Source organism: Scleropages formosus, chromosome 16 (genome assembly GCF_900964775.1).
Source record: "Scleropages formosus chromosome 16, fSclFor1.1, whole genome shotgun sequence".
Classification (NCBI taxonomy): domain Eukaryota; kingdom Metazoa; phylum Chordata; class Actinopteri; order Osteoglossiformes; family Osteoglossidae; genus Scleropages; species Scleropages formosus.
This window is the reverse complement of record NC_041821.1, coordinates 9,411,775-9,424,166: the sequence shown is the minus strand read 5'-3', so window position 1 is coordinate 9,424,166 and position 12,392 is coordinate 9,411,775. Positions and strand designations below refer to the sequence as shown.

The following is a 12,392-nucleotide window of genomic DNA, read 5'->3' as shown; positions in this document are numbered from 1 at the left end:
CTTAAACAGGGACTGTGGCTCTTATTAATGCTCTGCTCATTTGATTATTGTTAATTTTCCGTTCTCATTTTTGCTTTATTTCAACTGATCCATGCAAGAAATATTAACTCCCTACATTGTCCTTTTGACGAGACACTTTCTAGAAGTCAGTATGTGATATAGAAGTGTCCATCTTAACTGTATTGCCAAATTCCGTCTTTTCTCGTAGCTCTGGACACATTTTTTGCTCGTTGCTGTGAAAAAAGCATCATACTGAGAGTAATGTCATCTTGATGGCAATCTGAAATAAGACAGCGAGAAATTTCCCAGTACGGCAACTGCTAGGAGAAAGGATGGCTCCGTAGTAAATAGGGCTGTACGGCTATTTATCCAGTTAAATAAAACAATTGAACATCCACCAAAAAAAAAAAAAAAGAAAAAAAAAAAGGCTTTATTTTCGTTTCCAAACTTGCAGCACTGAAGGATATTCTGGCAGAAATGCTTGTCAGTCAAGACAATCTGTTGGGGAAGGATTTTGTGCAGTGAAATATATTCTTATTGATAAAAAAAAAAAAAAAAAAAAACCTTCTGAGAATCGGGGTGGGGGAGCCTGAATAACCAAACATTTTTAGAAACAGATTTCAAAAGGAATGCAAGAAAGGGGGGAAAAAAGTGCAGAATAGCACAGTAAGAAATGAGCAGCTCTGCTCCTCGCAAGCTAATGTTTACTGAATATGGATGAAATACGGCCTGGATGCTAGAGAGCGGGGTTTCTGTGAGGGAATCTCATTAGCATTGTAATAGCTTGCAGGTTCATTTGCATTTTGCCTTGAGTGATTTTTTTTTTTTTTTTTTCTGCAGGGATGGAGAAAAGGCTAAAACTTTGAAGCTCCTAGTTGTATTTCATTATTTAAGTTAAAATTTTAATTGAAAGGCACTTTTCAATTATTCTCCTTTTGCTAAAAAACACATGCAACACGCAGACCATTTTAGCAAATATATACTGAAGCACTTTATTTAATTAAACCGACCTGTATTTGTACATAGTAATGAATTGAAGGAAATTGAAGACTCGGATTTGTTTGACAAGTTCCTTGTAATCAATTAATTTTATATGATGTTTAATTTTGATTGTTAATGATGCATATAAAAGGAATGGTACGCATCCATTATACTGTATTTCCATCTCATTTTCTCCACTTTTCTTAAGGCTCCAGGTCGACAGTTCATATATAGAAGGAACCGCTCCGGATATCTGCCTGTATAAATTTTTTTTTCCATCCCTATTTTGCTTCATTGCTACATTCCCAATGCCAGATTTTCAGATTGAACGAAGGGTTATAAGAAACTGTAAACATATCCAACAACTTACAGCAATACATAGAAAATATAATGTTAGTAAAAGTTCAGCACATTCCAGAACATTCCAGATAATGGTGTCAGACAACATCTGTACTCTGACACCATCATTTATAATCATATTTTGATGTAAGCCTATAACAGACTATATATACTATATACTATACTAATAATATACCAAAAAGAGACTCAGGCCTTCTTTTGAAATGGACACATTTCAGCTAAATCACCAAGTTTTATAAATAACATTGCTTGTGTGTCTCTCTGTATTTGTGTTGGCATGTTTTCTTATGATTTCCAGGTTAATGGTGAGAAACTAAAGCAGCGCACAATGGTGCAGCGGGTTTGGCTGGGGCCTGCTGTGTGTTGGGTCTCGGGTTCGAGTCCTGCGCGGGGTGCCTTGCGGTGGACTGCTGTCCCACCCGGGGCGTGTCCCATCCAGGGTGTGTCCCCTCCTACCTCGGCCTTGTGCCCTGTGTCGCAGGGTCGGGCTCCGGTTCACCGGGAGATGCAGTGTGTGTGGTAATGAGCTGAGAAATATTTATTGAATTGAGGAGTAAATTTAAATGTGGTCAGTTGCCTACCTGCATTTGTGTGTGTAAATGGGTTACCGGTAGCACCATCTCCGTGTGTGTGTGTGTGTGTGTGTGTGTAAACACCACTAATGTCCTGACATGAACCAGGTTTATTCAAAGCACTGAAACTGCATAGTGAGCACATGCTGCATTCCTCGAATCTCTTTAACAGGATTTTTTTTTTTTTTTCTTTACCTGGCCGGACTGAATTTCAAATTGTTTTATGTACAAAACGCTTGCAGGGTGTCAGAAAATCCGAGGTTTGAAACGCGGTACGCAAGATGTTCCTCGCGCTGTGAAACTTTCCTCTCTCGGACCGGACGTTCGTCCGGGTCGCCGGGTCCGTTTCCAGAAGGGCGTCGGTTCCAGGGATCACGCCGCTCTGTAAGTTCACACGGCAGACAGGAAGCAGCTACATGTTTTGCGAGGACGCACAGGGCAAACGCACCTTGGGGGCCTCATCCCAGCACAGTGTTAAGTTACCCCACCGAAGCTCTGGAGAGAAAATGTACAACCGGATATCTGTGTGTTAATCGTCCTGCGTATGAATATATACACGTCTATAACACTGAATTGTCCCACACTGATTTCAAGTAAATAACAGTAACTGAAAATGTGCCTCTTATGGTTATATATATATATATATATATATATATATATATATATATATATATTTACACAGATCTAAGAAAGTTAGTGAAAGAAAACATAATCAATATGTTTTTTTTTTTTTCCAGCATCTGCAACAGTGTCAATGTAAAAAAAAGTGAATGTCATTCGTTTGGCGAAGTAATGCTGGTGATGTGTAGGGGGTGTGGGGGTACGGGGGGTTGGCCCACAGTCCTGCTTTCCGGTGGATCTGGGGTTCAAGTCCCGCTTGGGGTGCCTTATGATGGACTGGCGTCCCGTCCTGGGTGTGTCCCCTCCCGCCTTACGCCCTGTGTTACCGGGTAGGCTCTGGTTCCCCATGACCCCGTATGGGACAAGCGGTTCTGAAAGTGTGTGTGTACTAGTGACGTTATGCACGATCCCGACCCGGCAGCTAATTAAGGACAGACACAGTCTAATGAAAACGTTTCATTGAAAACCCATCTTTGAGCAAACTGCTCCTTTGGCTGCATTAACAAATGCATTTTGATATATCCTGTTTGATATTTAAGTGCATATCAAGAGATACTAGGGGATTTATTATTCACTTTTCCACTTCACATTTTCTCCTAGTGTCATCCACAGGATTCTTTTTTTTTTTCATTCAGTGTGCAAACAGATAGCAAGTCAAAGAAAGGAACGGTGCCTAAAATGCCCCGTAAAAGCTGATATCATAAGCCACATGACATCCTTCCCGAAGCCAGCGGCCGTTAAAATTTGGACTCCCCGATGCAGTTCCACGGAGCTCGTTTCGTCGTTCCAGTCCGTGCGCACGAGCCTAAAATGCAGAGGAGCACATCTGTTGTAAGTTAGAGCACCGTCGCAAGTTCACTCCAGCTTGGGGGGTGGGGGTGCATGAGTACGCTCCCGTCGCCAGCGTAGCGACGCTCCAGGCAGCGTGATGCCGCCCCATCCGAACAAGGCCCCCGGCGTTTCTGGACATTACTCATAAGGGCGCTGTTTTAAGATCTGCCTTTGACAGGTGGTTCATCAAGGCCCGTTTACACGCAGACAAGGGCAGCATGCTGTGAATGGGGGGGATCACGTCGAAAAACACGCACGTGAATTGTTTTAAATGGGACCATCGGAATATTTGCATTATTCACGCTCTTTGTTCGAAATGCTCAAATATCCCCCAGTGACAGTGACATTACAGCTTGGGGAAAAAAGGCAAAAAAAAAAAAACTCGCACCTCGAATATATATTTTAAGAAGCTTCGTGCAACTGTCTCATTTTTCAGTTTTCGTGCTCTCCTTCAGGAAGGAGAGGAGGCTCTCGGGAGGAGAATGGCCTAGGGCTCAGGTGGTCTCCGAAGCCGGCCTCGGCCGTATTTAACCACAGGTCCTGGCTCAGGGATTCCTTAATTAATGCATGTTTACCGTGGCGCGTTACTCCGCGCTTAGGGTGAGCCTGATTGGCGGCGATCACTACGCAGAAATGGGAGTTGTGGGTTCGCTCTGAAAAAAAAAAATACCCTGGCTGCTGAAATATAAGCCCGCTCCTTCCGGTTCTTTGTGGTTCCCACTGTTTGTTGTTGAAGAAAAGGAGCACCGATAAAGCATCACCTGTGCGGTCGTGAGCCTTGGTCACGTGACCGCAGAGACTTGCCGGGACGCTGCCTTTTTTGGCCGTCGCTGCTAGTGCTGCTTCGGTTTGCTTGTTTCGCCGTTTGAAGCCATTGGTAAGAGGGATAGCAGGGAAGGCACCGCTAAGGCTGGAATCTCACTCCCTTGATAAAGGTCCTTAGGGTTAGGGTTATGAATGGGTAAATGACCGTAAGTAGCTTAATATAAAAGCCTAGCATTGTAAGCTGCCGTGGGCAAAGGTGTCAAAATAAACAGAAATCACAAGGCATTTCCTTGCATTTCCCTGGGTGTGTTGTTTTCCGGAAACTTCCGCAACGGCGTTTACGTTAAAATCTGCTTTGGAAGTATTGACATCGTGAAGCACAGTAATAGAGTGTTGCTGTACGGTTCTATCTGGGTGCCTCCTTGCTGGAGTTCTACACGTCTCGCGAGCTTCATGTTGCTCATGGCACTCCAGCGGTACAGCCTGCTGCTCCCATCTTCCTGTTTTTCAGTCCCCATCAAGTCCCGTCAAGATGACACGATCGCCACGTTAAATAACTCTTCGCTCGTCCTTTTTTAGCCGAAACCTTCATCCAGGGTAACTTACAACACAGGTAAGACACTTTGATGATGATTTACTCTAACATTTAGCGGGCGCTGTTCCCCAGAGTGACGTGCGACTCGGGGAAAACAAAAGTGCGCTTCACCAGTTGAGGGAGAGGCGTAGATACGGGATTTTAAAAGTACGGTCATTCCACCTCAGGTCACTGACATCTATTTCATTTACATTTATTCACTTAGCCGATGCTTTTCTCCAAAGCGACTTACGATGGATGCCATGTAGTGTTATCAGCCTACATACCTTATTCACAAAGGTAATTTACACTGCTAGATACACCACTTACAAATGGGTCACTCCTCATTTAGCTGATGTTTCTTTCCAAAGCAACTTATTCATGTAGTTGTGTAACTTTTATACGGGCAATATCTTGGTCAAGGGCGGTTGGTAAGACTTGAACCTCTGATGTTCAGAGCCAGAGACAACAGCTCTAGTTATACCACCTGTTTCCCTCAGAGGGAGAGGTTCGCCCCACCCCTCAGTGTTTCTACCTCTATATGTACATATACACACACACACTGGCTGAAACTGCTTGTCCTAAGTGGGGTTGCAGTGAACTGGAGCCTAACCTGGCAACACAGGGTGGAAGCTTGGAGGAGACACACCCAGGATGGGACACCAGTCCATCACAAGGCACCCCAAGAAGGACTTGAACCCCCCATGCATCATAGAGCAGGCCGTGGCCAAACCTGCTGTACCACCACACCCCCCATTTATATACCCCTCAGTGTTTCTTGCTGTGTATATATAGATATATATATAAAAACACATACACTTGTAGGCATGGTTCCACTGGGGATTGAACCCAGGACCTTCTGTGTGTAAAGCAGATGTGATAACCACTACACTATGGAACCCACTCCTTTGCATGGTATCTATTACATGGGTAGCTGCATACAGAATTGGTGGCAGTCACGTATCCACGGGTGGCATGATGGTACAGCAAGTAGTGCTGCTGTCCTGCAGTGTCTGGGTGGTATGAGAGGATGTGGCTTTGACCCCTGTGCAGCCTGTGTGGGATTTGCATGTTGTCTTTGTGGGTTTCCTCTGGGTGCTCTGGTTTACTCTCACACTCTAGACACATAGTGTGAGCAATACAGTGTGTTCCACTGATGTATGGATGAGTGACCCAGTGTAAGTAGTGTATCTAGCAGTGTAAGTCACCTTGGTGAATATGGTGTGTGGGCTGGTAATGCTACATAGAGTTCATTGGAAGTTGCTTTGGAGAAAAGTGTCTACTAAGTGAATAAATGTATATGATGACTAACATATAGGACTGATAGGAAACACAAAGGTAACTGTGTGAGAACAGTAGGATGTGTTTATTGGAGCTGCTCAAAGCAACATACTGTCAGTGGGACCAGCACTGTTGAATAAATAATAAATGTAATCAATGTACATCAATAAACTTCCAAGCTGGTAGTACAGTGGTTAGTGCTGCTGCTATTAGACCCCAAGGTCACAGGTTCAAATCTTACATCCAGCTGTAGTACCCTGGAGCAAAGTACCTCCCTTAGATTTCTCCGGTATGTTTGCCCAGCTGCATAAATGGACAAATAATTGTGGGTGCCTTACCACGGTCAGTTACTGTGGAGAAAAGCGTCAGCTAAATGACTAAGTGTAACTACTTAAGGCTTCTGGCCATTTTTACTCCATCCGACTTGGGCTGTAATGAGCCAAACACCATAAACACGTGTTAAACAGCGTCGTTGTGGACACGGCACGTGTCGGCTGCAAAATGCCCAAGTGTCACGAGCACCGAACCCCCATCTGCATTGAAGTCACACGCAGGCTCATCAGCGGAGGGAACGTCATCGAAGCACGATATTAACGTCTGAACCAAGAACAGCGGTTTTTCGCAGGTCCATCTCTTAGATCTCTTTCGGAACTGAACTCCCGCAGCCTCTAGCGTCTTTTAAGGGAATTCTGCAAACGCATCTCGGCTTAAGACCGTCTTTCCTTGACTGTGCTCTATTAAATATGCCTTTTTTAGGTTCTGCCATTTAACAGGCTGGCTTTTCAATATACGACGGAAAATCCAAAAAAAGACAATTAATCGTTGGCAAAAAAAAAAAAAAAAACGGAGAAATCAGGCTGCCGTTCCTGATCCCGCGATGGAGTGAAAACCGTTTCGGAGGAGAGCGGCATCTTTGCAAATTACGTCGAAAGTTATTTTGCGGGAAGGCTCGGCGCGCGTCGTTTGAACCGCCGCTGTGTCATTTCTCACTGCTGCAGCACTTAACGGAAGCTGAAAAATAGATTTGAAAACAAGCGTCGTCTGCCCAGCGCCGGCAGTCTCGGCTGCGGAGGCCCGAAAGCTCTGAACTCGGGATTAGGGCCTCATCAGGAATTCATGCTCCAGTAACTACTACCAGTGGGATCCGGGAGACGTGCACTTGCCAATGAAAGGGCGGCAGAGGCTACTACATCTCACGTTATGCAATACAAAAAAAATTTTTACAAAACCACGGGCGTCGCAATATGTAAGATTTATGACACACTTCATAGACTAAGAGAATTTTGAGAGGTCATTCATATGTATTTCTGTCTCTAGGGTCTTGATGCTCTTTGGGCAGCTCTCATTCATGTTTAATCTTAAAATATTTGTGAACATGTTTCATTAACAAGATTTTCCCTAAATGAGTGATGCAGTGGGTAACGCTCGTGCTGCTGGGCTGCTGATTCGAATCCAGCTCTGCAAGGAATTTGCACGCTCTCGCTGCGCTTCTGTCGGTTTCTTCGGGGTGCTCTGGTTTCCTCCCACAGCCAAAACACATGTACGCAGTTATAGTTCATTTTAAATAAACTGGACACTCTAAATCGCCCTTAGTGTGTGTGTGTGTGAGACTGTTAATAAGTGAGTGTGGTTGCCCTCTTATGAACTGGTCTCCCTTCCAGGCTGTACCCTTCCTCACACCGTATGCTTCCAAAACAGTCACTTGACCACTCAAGAGAATATTGATATTAGACAAGGAGATAATTAATGTCTAGGAAAGCAGTTTTGGGATTGTGGCTTATAGTAATGGATTGATGGTAATTTGACTTCGCAAGAAGACTCAGGCTTTCCGAATTCAGATGAAATGTGTTTCTATATATTTGTTTATCCTATGCAAAGCGATTTAAATATTCAAAAAGGTACAGCAATAGGTGAACTTACTGATGAACTGCACTGTTACACTGTAGTAAAATGAACATCTCTTTTGAAGGAACTAAGGGCTGCCGACTAATGAAAGGATTCTTTCAGCATTTTGTTGGATAATTTTAATATTTCATATGAGATTAAAATCACTTGTTGCTTTTAGGCACCCAGGTGTATTATATATGTAAGAAATATGCAAAATGTTGCTATGTTCACCATGTCATATTGAATAACGTGAGAAATAACATGTTCACTGCCGGGTATTAATAGACGTGCCAGCGCGCTGAGGGTTTTAATGACTTTTTTCAGCCTTACAGGCAGAAAGTTGCTCTGAAAAGCATTATGATAGATGAGTACACGAAGAAGACTTAAGAAATATCAATGATGGCAGATGTTTTTAATAATTAGTATTGTATTGTTTTATGGACATTCGCATAACTCTGACTGTTTCTTTGTCCCTTTCCAGCCAGTTTTCATGAATATTTTTGTTTAATTTCTGCAGTCTTAGTTCCAGTGAATGTGCACCCTCATGTGGTGAAATTTGTGGTGTAATTACTCCGAACAGGGTTAATTTTGTTCAGCCAACCAAAACTTGTCAATTTACTCTAAATTCCTGTCTCTCACTGTAACTGGCATTTTGGGATTTTTTTCTTTATTAGACAATTAAATCTAACCAGATGCTATGTGAAAGACCAACTCTCACACACATTGTGATTTGTGATGAATAGATGTTTAATTTTACATAAATGCTGATGAAGAATAAATTACTGGAAAGATAATGTATTATGTTGCTTGACTGGGCAGAAATGGTCATCTACAGGTTGAAGGCATCGAAACAAAATTCACGTTTCAGGAGTTTGCGTTCAAGAAAACTGTGGCTCCCTACAATTTGTGCAGTACCATAGTACCAGGTCCACGTTTAAATTAATTTATTTTCTGTATCTGAAGAGGGGAGCGTGGTGGTGCAGTGGCTCAGTAGGTTGGAATGGGTCCTGCTCTCCGGTGGGTCTGGGGTTCGAATCCTGCTTGGGGTGCCTTGCGATGGACTGGCATCCCGTCCTGGGTGTGTCCCTTCACCCTGTGTTGCTGGGTTAGGCTCCGGCTCCCCGCGACCCTGTATGGGACAGGCGGTTTCAGATGATGTATGTGATGTGAGTATCTGAAGAGATGCGAGGACAGTGATCTCATACCCAGAGAGCCCACACTGGGATATCTGCACATGCAAATGTTGCCCATTGAAGAGGCCCTTGTGAAAACACTTTCATTGTAGATTGACTGTGACAAAAATAACATATTGTAAATTCCAGCTGATACTTTACAGCGTGAATAAGCAATAATCCAAAACATGCATTATTGTCAAAAACAGTACACATCATGCGCAGTTAACTTTTCTCCATTTACAAATTTGCACAGCCAGTCCGGCGAGTCTGAATTCTGAGTTGATGTGATCTGAAACAAATAGTAGGTTGCTCCAGGCAACCTGGACCCTCTATCCCAGTGTAAGACAATTAATGTCTTTGCAGCAAGGAAATTTAGTGCAATACAAGCATGATTATACACAGAATGTTTAACATTATTTTACTATGAAATATGTACAATTAAATGTGTTTTTACCTGTTAAATGAATGAATGAAGGAATTAATGAATTAATGAATATGCTTTTCCGTTTAAACATGCAAATATAAGCTCTCTATGTAATTACATGTCTAAAATAAGCAATATATTTGATACGTACAGTACATAACGCCAAGTATTTGCTAAACGTTCGACTTGTTTCTGCAAGAATGGAACAGAACTGAAATAGAGTGGGACTTCGGACTGAATCTGAACACACCGCACCTTCTAGGTAGTGTGTTCATGCAAATGATTTAATATTGGCCACGGCAAAATTTTGGTATCATGCGTCAGTCACACGGCAGTGTGACTTGGCCAATTCTGACCATTTCAAATGTGCCAAAGGCGCAGCACGTACTTGACGTTAGTGCTGAGGAGTCACCGAAAACACTCCTCTCCACCTTCAAACAGACCGTGACATTGACGGCGTATTTAAAGCTAAATAATGTGTACTGTCGGTGAACTCGGGTTCGAGCAGAGCCTCTTAGGTGTGAGAAGGGGCTCTGAAGTGAAAAAGGCTGCTGCTGGCGATGCGTGCTGTAGCTACGAGCCTCCTGTGCTCTCAGACACCACCCTTCCAGCGAGCCGCGACCCCTCTCCTATAGTCCATGGGGGACATGGGAGTGGCAGGATGGACTCACTCACTCTCTCTCTCTCTCTCTCTCTCTCTCTCTCTCTCTCTCTCTCTCTCTCTCTCTCTCTTGCTCTCCCTCTCTGTGTGTGCGCGTGTGTGTGTGTGTGTGTGGGTGGGTGCATTTCTGTGCATATTCTTGTGTGGGTGTGTGATGCGAGGTGCAGCATCCTTTAGGCTCCGCACTGCAGGAGGAGAGCGATATGCGGCGATTTGCCTCGTGCTCCGTGTTGTCAGGTACATCAGGTGAGTGTAGAAGAGCGATAACCATGGTTTCCTGTCTTCCGAGATTTCAGAATAGGGGTCATAATCTTGGCCTTTAAAATGTTACAAATCCCAGCAGGCGGTGGAATCGTCAGATTCTGGAAAAATTGTCTTCATAGCACTTAATATGAGTGATTAAATATGTTTGCAGTAATGAACTGCTGTACGGTTCATCAGATTGCTAGAGGTGCACTGTAACCTCCCACAACCCAGGGGCAGCAGGTACCAAAGTGTTCAGAGCCATTGCTCTGCAGCCAGAGGGCGTGGGGTCGACTCCCTGTTCCCAGTACAGCCCCCTTAAGCTAGGAACTTGTCCTGAATCAGACACACACACACACAGTGTCTGAAACTGCTTGTCCCAATCGGGGTCGTGGCGATCCAGAGCCTAACCCGGCAACACAGGGCGCAGGGCTAGAGGGGGAGGGGACGCACCCAGGATGGGATGCCAGTCCATCGCAAGGCACCCCAAGCAGGACTCGAACCCCAGGCGTGCCAGAGAACAGGCTCCGGCCAAACCCGCTGCGCCCCCCCCGCCCCCCTGTCCTGAATCAGTGTAGTTAAAAAAAAGCCCAGCTGTATAAATGGGTAAATAATTGCATGTAGATTAGTTGGCAAACGTAATGTTGTAAGTTGCTTTGGACCAAAGCATCGGCCCAATGAGTAAATAATTGTAGCAATAAGCCTGCAGCACATCTTCGCCGAAATGAAGACGCAGCTTCAGACTGAATATGAGACCAGTATTTTAGCATTTATCGCACTGCGTTGGTTCAAAGCATTACTCTTAGTTTACAAGGTCTTTCTTCACCGGTCTTCCCTGACACACCTACAAGGGCTTCTAATCCTCGCTAATCCTCTGTGATGTCTATATTCCCACAAAAACACGTTACCTTGTTGGTCTAAAATAGCCAAAGAGCAAAAACAGGCGATAATTTGCATGCGCCCCAAAACCATTTGGTGTCTCGACAGTGTCGAGCAGAGGGTCGATGGGATGTGACGAATTGCCCCTCGGATTGCGTTGATTTTACAGTGATTTACCAGCAGGTGGCGTAATGGTTAGAGCCACTGCGATTGTAATGTATGGGTCAAAAAGCCTCTGCTGCCGTAGTATTCTTGATCAAGATCCTGACCACGGATTGATACGGCAAGAACGCATCGATGCATAAATGGGCAAATTATCCTATTTAAATTACCTTGAGCAAAGGTGTCAAGAAAATGAAAGTTAATAAGAATAAAACCGATTACTGAAAGAAGTTGGATCTCTGGAAAAAATATAAAAGCCAATGGATTTTCTCTCTGATGTTGCTTTTAATCACTGCATTTATCAGTTGTTTACATCTTTATTAATATTTTATACAATTCAGTCATAATTTATAACTAAATAAATGCACTCCAGTAGTGGTGTTGTAAGATAACGCAATTTAATTCTGCCTTTTCATTTTCTATGGAAATTTTTACTACGGTGCTTTAAATGAAAGTGGATGATATTGACATGAAAGGGTACGCCGCACTGTTCGGCTCGCGCACACCGCCACTCACCGCACTCCCTCGCTTTACACGCTCACTTCTACCAGCTAATGCCAGAGCATAGCTGCACATGAAGGTCCTCGGAGGAGAGACCACGCCACGCGTCGTGCGCTGATGCAAAAGAACATGACGTATGACATCAAGTCGTTTTATGAAATACAGCAGAACTACTCTGACGGTCGACTAAGATTGAATAAAAATCTGAAATGCATAATGGTCATTGGCTTTGAGGATTGTTATCGGTGCAGAATAAACCTGTGGTGGTGGTGGTGGTGGTGGTGGGGGGGGGTTATAAGATCTGTGCAACAATTTATATTTGAGGAGTTTTGGATTTTGAACAGTGCAAATCTGTGACATGTTATCATAAGAGTGTTTTGCGATACCAAGTGCATTGTACGGCATGTGAGCTCATTGCTGGGGATTCGCACACCTCCCTGAAGCACACACACGTGCGTTGCAGGGACCTGCAGCC

General features: G+C 44.0%; 1 non-coding gene across 1 annotated transcript; it reads right to left on the bottom strand.

Annotated features, from left to right (window-relative positions):
- Positions 1 to 5,532: 5,532 nt before the first annotated feature.
- Positions 5,533 to 5,605, bottom strand: trnav-uac (transfer RNA valine (anticodon UAC)). The gene has a single exon. It is a non-coding gene; the product is annotated as a tRNA-Val (tRNA).
- Between the last annotated feature and the right edge of the window lie 6,787 nt (positions 5,606 to 12,392).